The sequence below is a fragment of the Chiloscyllium plagiosum genome, chromosome 23 (genome assembly GCF_004010195.1).
Source record: "Chiloscyllium plagiosum isolate BGI_BamShark_2017 chromosome 23, ASM401019v2, whole genome shotgun sequence".
Lineage (NCBI taxonomy): Eukaryota > Metazoa > Chordata > Chondrichthyes > Orectolobiformes > Hemiscylliidae > Chiloscyllium > Chiloscyllium plagiosum.
Window position 1 is genome coordinate 45,115,684 of NC_057732.1, and position 7,360 is coordinate 45,123,043.

Consider the following 7,360-nt stretch of genomic DNA (forward strand, 5'->3'; position numbering starts at 1 on the left):
CACTTTGCTAATTCACAATTTTGAGTCCATGTCTTAATCCATTTGATCCAAGTGAAAATCACCCTGATCGTTTCTATACAATAAATTTTACCTAATTCTACTATCTAATCAGAGCAAGCACCAAAAAGTCCATATCAAAATACTCAACATTTTTCAATGATAATAATTGAGCCTTGTTACAATTTTATCATTTCTAAAGGACTATTGTTTGTTTAACTGTATCCCTTTTTAAATGTAGATTAAGAATCATTTTACTATTTGGTGTATTAAGATTGAATAAATACAGATGTGTTCTCTTTTATTAGACATTGAAATTGGAGCTCGGAAAAAATTCAATAATGTACTGCTGTAAATAATGCATCACTTCTAATGCAATAGCTTGTGTCTCAAGTTAGAATTATTCAATTAAGTATTATTTTCATAAGTAACACATTTTCAGAAACACAATAGGGTGATACAGGCCATTCTGTTGCAGGTTAGTGAATGCATTAGTCATTTTAATTATGGCGATCACCAGTTTTCCCAAAAGCAATACTGTCGGCCTTAAACTAAATGTTCTACGGTTTCCCTTTTCTTCAGTCATCGGCTGTGGGCATGTTGGTCAGGTCAGCAAATATTACCAATACCTAATTGCCCTTGAGATGGAAGGAACAAGCTGCCTTCCTAAACCACCGCAGTCCACGGTCTACCCACAATGTTGTTATGGAGGAAGTTCCAGAATTATGACCCTGTGACAGTAAAAGAACAATGATATACTTCCATATCAGGATGGTGTATGACATGGAGGGCAACTTGCAGGAAACTGTGTTCCTATGTACCTGATGCCCTTGTCCTTCCAGGTGGTAGAGGTCACAGATTTGGAAAGTGTTGTCAAAGGAGCCTTGGTGAGTTGCTGTAGTAAATCTTGTGGATGGTACACATTGTTGCTATAAAGCATCAGTCATAAAAAGAATAAATATTAAAGGGATTATATTTGAGTGTGTTGCTTCTACCTGGATGTTGGTTGAGCTTCTTGAGTGTTGATCACGCTACAATTATCCAGTGGAGATTATTCCATCCCACCCCTGAGCTTTGTAGTTGGTCGACAGGCTTTGGAGGAGTCATGAAGTGACTCACTCGCTACAGAATTCCCAGTCTCTGACCTGCTCTTGTAGCCACAGCATCTATATTGCTGGAGCAGTTCAGTTTCTAGTCAGTGGTAACCCACAGCATGTTGGAGTTGGTTAATACCTTGCACATGTTTGGCATGGATGCTTTTTGCCACTTATCAGCCAAAGCCTGAAAGTTACTGCATTTGGACATTGACTGCTTCATTATCCAAGGAAGTGCAAATTGATGAACATTGTACAAACATCAGCAAATGTCTGCACTTTTGATCTTATGATAAAGAGAAGTTCATTGCCATTCACAACTGAATGTGGTAGGACTGAAGAAATGAGATCTGTTTGTTCCAGTACTACTAAGCTTTGTTGAGCACATACTGCTTACACTGCTTGGCACACAAGTAGACCTGTATTGTAATTTCACTCAGTTGACATCTCATTTACCTGGTGATAATTCTGGCATGCGCTCTTGCAGTCATCACTGAGCCACGACTGATCAGCTAGTTTGATGGTAATAGTAGATTGGGAGGTATGCCCGGCCATAAGGTTACAGACTGTAGTTGAATATAATTGCCTTGTTGCTGATTGAAACATCTGTGATACTCAGTGGAATATGAACAGCCTTGTTCAAGAGTCACTGAATATGCAGAGTATAGCAAGTAATTAAGACAAATAGTATGCTGGCCTTTATTACAACAGAATTTGAGAACTGAGTTAAAAATGCATAGAATCCCTACAGTGATGAAGTCGGCCAATCAGTACATCAAGTCCACATCAACCATCCGAAGAGCATCGCACTGAAACCCACCTCCCTTCACTATCCCTGTATTTCCCATGGCTAATCCACCTAGCCTGCACAAACCTGGCAATTTAGCACGGCCAATCCATGCAACCTGCACATCTTTGGATTGTAGGATGAAACTGGAACCCTAGAGGAAATCTACACAGGCACAGGGTGATTGTGCAAACTCCACAGGGACTGTCACCTGAAGCTAGAATCAACCCTGGGTCCCTGGTGTTGTGAGGCAGTAGTGCTAACCATTGAGTTACCATGTCGACCCATGTAATAATTCTTACTGTAATTAAATAAACCATTTGATGAGACCATATCTGGAGTATCATGTTCAGTTTTGGTCTCCTTACATTCGGAAAAATATACTTGCCGCAGAGAGATTCAGCAAACTAATTCCTGGGATGGAGGGACTGTCCTTTGAAGAAAGATTGAATAAACTAGCATTTATTTTCTGGAATTTAGAAGAATAGAGATGACCTCAATCAAGCATACAGACTTCTTACAAGAGTTGACACGATAGTTTGGGAAGGATGTTTCCACTGATGGACAAGACTATAATCAGGAGAGAAAGCCCCAGAATAAGAGATAGATTAGATAAGACTGAGATAAGGATGAATTTCTTCATGCAGAATGTGGTGATTCTTCATAATTCTCTATACTTGAGGACTGTGGAGACTCAATTATTGGGTATGTTCAAGGCAGAGATTGATAGATTTTGGATGTTGGCTTGCTCACTGAACTGGAAGGCTCGTTTTCAGACGTTTAGTCACCATACTAGGTAACATCTTCAGTGAGCCTCCGGATGAAGCACTGGTGGTATAGCCTGCTTTCTATTTATGTATTTGGGTTTCCTTGGGTTGGTGATGTCATTTCCTGTGGTGACATCATTTCCTGTTGTCTTATCAGCAATGGTTAAACAGGTTGGGACTCTCCTTACTGGAGTTAAGAAGAACAAGAGATGGTGATCTCATTGAGACATATAGGATTCTTAAGGAGCTTGACGGGGTAAATGCTGAGCGGGTTTACCCACACGAGAGAATCTAGGGCCAGAAGGTATAGATTCAGAATAAAGGGGCACCAATTTTATGAACGAGATGGGGAGGAATTTCTTCTCTTGGAGGGTTGTGAACCTTTGAAACACTTTGTCACAGAAAGCTATGGGACCAGCACCCTTGTGTACATTTAAGGGTGAAATAGATAGATTCTTGATCAGTAAGGGAATCAAGGGCTGTGGGGAAAGGGCAGGGCAGGAAACTAGATGTGAAGAATGTCAGATCAGCCATGGTCCGATTGAATGGTGCAGTAATCTCGAGGGGCTAAACGGCCGATCCCTTATAGTCTTATGAATTAATCTGATAATCCTCAACTCTACTTTCCTGCCATTTCCCCACAATGCTTAATTCCCTTAGTGGTAAAAGCTCTCTCTCAGCCATGAATAGATTTAACCCAGTCACTGCAGCCTTCTAGGTAAAGAATTCCTCAGATTACATCCCCTCTGAGAGATGAAATTCGTTATCGCTGCCTTTATTGGGCATTCCTCTACTTTGAGATTATGCCCTCTGATCTGAGATTTTTTCACAGGGGAAGCACCCTTCTGCATCTACCCCATTTGGCCTCCAAAGAATCTCATCTGTTTTGATATTCTATTGTTCTAAACGCCAATAAGTACAAACCCAATATACTCAACCTCTCCTCAATAGGAAATCCCTCTATACCTATAATCAATCAGATGAATATTCTCTGTTATGTCTCGAATGTCATTATACTTTTGCTGAAATCAGGGGCCCAAAGATATTCACAGTTGTGGTCGTACCAGTGCCTTTTATAGATGAATCAAAACCTCCCTATTTTTCTCACCTATTCCCTTTGAAGTAAAGGCTAAAGTTGACATTTGCTGTTCCTATTACCTGCTGAACTTGGATGAGGATATAGGAGGATCCCCAAATCCCTGTGCAGCAGTTTCCTGCTGTCTTCATAATTTAGATAATATTCAGCTGTTCTAACCTCCCTGCTAAAGTGCATGATCTTACATTTTTCTACATTATATTCCATCAGTCAAGATTTTTTTCCCACTCTGTTTAAATCCCAGTGCACACTCTTTGTGTCATCTTCACTTCATCCTTGCCTTCCCATCTATTTTGGTATTTTCCAAAAAGTTAGTGATACTCGGTGCACCTCCTTCATCCAAGCCAGTAATATATGTTGTAAATAACCGTGTCCCCAGCACTCATCCCTGTGGCACTCCACTAGTTACGGGTTGCCATCCTGAAAAGATGATGCCTTTATCTTAACTCTCTGTATTCTATTTGTTAGCTAATCCTCTATCCATGCTAATATACTTACCCCTAACACCACTAGTTCTTATTAAGTACCCTTATGTGCAGTACCATATTGAATGCCTTTTAGGAATTCAACTATATAAAGCTTCCTCTTTATGTTATTGCCACCTCAAAGAATTCTAATAAACTTGACAGGCATGATTTCCTGTTTATGAAGCTGACTCTGCTTAATTGTATTATGTACTTCTAAATGGTCTTCCTTTACATCCTTTATGATAGACTCCAATATCTTCCCAATAACATTCTTAAGCTAACTGGCCTATAGTTACTGGTTTTTGTCTTCTGCTCTTTGTGTAAGGATGTTGGATTGGCAGTTTTTCAGTCCTCTGAAACTTATTAAGAATTCTTAGAAGATTACTTCCAGTACATCCACTATCACTGAAGCTACTTCCTTCAATATTCTTGGATGAAACTCATCAGATCAGGCAGCATCCAGGGAACAGGAGAATCGACGTTTCGGGCAAAAGCAACACATTTTCAGCTCTGATCTCCAGCATCTGCAGACCTCACTTTCTCCTGAAACTCATCAGATCCAGGAGACTTATTGACCTTTAGCAGCGCTGGTTCTCTGAGTATTTTTTTTCTTTTGACAGTTATTGTGTTTAATTCCTTGCCTCCCCTCTTTTAGAATCTTCAAACATGAAAACTGATGCAAAGTACAGGGGAACTACGTCTGACTTATGATCAGTCGTGATTATGAATGCAATCCTATACATGGGCGTAATTTTAAAGATCCAACGTATGAATATTTTCTGTATTTATAAATGTCTACTTTATATTATCCTGCATTCTGTTCCAACATTCATACACATTGATTTGCAAATGGATTCAATAACAGAACCCATTTGCAACATGGGAACATTTTGTAAGTATTCAACATTTTTGCCACTTCCTAGTTTCCCATCACGATTTCCCTTGCCTCATTCTCTAAACAGCCGATGTCCACTTTGACCTTATGCTTCCTTTAATTTAAAGAAGATCTTCCTCTCCATTTTCATATTACTTGCTAGTTTGCCCTATAATTATTGTTGACTTTTTTTCAGTTGTCTTTTGATGGCTTTTAATACCTTCCTAATCCTCTAGGTTACCACAAATCTTTGGCATGATTTTGTCACATTGTACGTCTTTTCTTTCAATTTGGTACTACTCTTAACTTCCTTGGTTAAACACAGTCAGTTTACTCCTGTCCTAGAGTCTCCATACTCTGTTTAAGTCTGTGACGATATTACAGTAAGCAATAGTGTACATTAAAATCAGTGTGAAAATGTCATTGTACAAATATAATTATATTTTATTTTCTAAAGGTCTAGACTGATCAAGGGAGTGTAATATTAAGTTATAAAGAGTGACACTAAAATTAATTAAACACACAAAATTAACAAGTACGAGCAACTTTAAAGAGTTACTGTGCAAATATTTGATAAAAACAGAATTTGCTAGAGAAACTCATCCACATTTTGGTTCCAGTGCTCTTTCTGATTTCCAGCTTCCATGTTCTTCGTTTTTTTTGTTCTGCTACTTACCAGTCATACCAGGGAGGCCAGTTGAAAGGATCAGTGATTCTGAAAAGTCCTCACTCCCCAGTTCTGCTTCAAACTTATGGACATTTCCACAGAATTTCAGTTAAGGATTTTGTTGGCCTGAAGTGGTGACAGAGCATCTCCTGAAGAACCTGGTACAGCTTTCAGGCACCAGCTAAAAAGATACCCAAGAAAATCACTAACTCAGATATTACACAAATTTGAGTTGTTCAAAAAAGAATGTGTTTTAACTGGAACAGAGAATTGTCTCGTAGAGTGGGCTCCTCGGCTTGCGATATTGTGCCGAACATGACAACAAATTATCGTAATCTTTTCTGCCTAGCCTTGGTCCATATCCCTCAATTCCTTGCATATTCACGTGCTTTTCTAAAAGTCCCTTAAACCTTTAGAAGTTTATCATACCTACCTCTATCACCACCCCAAGCAGTGTGCTCCAGATTCTTAGTTGAAACTTTATTGCTGGAACAGCACAGCAGGTCAGGCAGCATCCAGGGAACAGGAGATTCGACGTTTCGGGCACAGGCCCTTCTTCAGGAATGAGCAGAGAGTGTTCAGCAGGAGAAGATAAAAGGTAGGGAGGAGGGACTTGGAGGAGGGGCGTTGGAAATGTGATAGGTGGAAAGAGGTCAAGGTGAGGGTGATAGGTCGGAGTAGGACCTGGGGTGTGCAGTGAGAGAGGGACTCACTGAAATCTTTGTAGAGAGAGGCAGAGAGCTTCTTCAAGGAAGGCATCCTTGTAAGAGGATTCGCAGTAGGTTGAAATCTTCAAGGAGAAAGTGAGGTCTACAGATGCTGGAGATCAAAGTTGAAACTTTATTGCTGGAACAGCATTTATTGCTGGAACAGCACAGCAGGTCAGGCAGCATCCAGGGAACAGGAGATTCGACGTTTCGACCTCTTTCCACCTATCACATTTCCAACGCCCCTCCTCCAAGTCCCTCCTCCCTACCTTTTATCTTCTCCTGCTGAACACTCTCTGCTCATTCCTGAAGAAGGGCCTGTGCCCGAAACGTCGAATCTCCTGTTCCCTGGATGCTGCCTGACCTGCTGTGCTGTTCCAGCAATAAAGTTTCAACTTTGATCTCCAGCATCTGCAGACCTCACTTTCTGCTCCAGATTCTTACCATTGTGTAAAAAAAACTTGCCCCCGCATCTCCTTTGAATCCCCCCTCACCTTAAATATATAATTGCAATATGTACAATTGAAGTTATCTAAAGAAACAAATAAAATTAGTGAATCTAACGATAATGTGCAGGAAAATAATTACACATAAAATAATGCGAACTTAAAAGATTTTGCTACTTATAAACTTTGCGTTCAGTATATGATAAGTTCAGGGAATACAATTCGTTGACACACGTGTTTAATAAATCGATGTGTTCTTGCCTTTCTTTCACACTGGTGTAGAGTATTTTGCTGACAAGCGCCTTCTCAGCTCGAGTGAGGCTTCAGATTGGACATGGATCGGGAAGGCCCCGGCGTTGCCCCAGCGACGAGGTGGCCGCTGATTGGTGCATTCGAGCGGCGGCAGTTTCAAACGCAGGGGGCGGTTAAGGCCCGAGGCCGGAGAGACCGGGGGATCA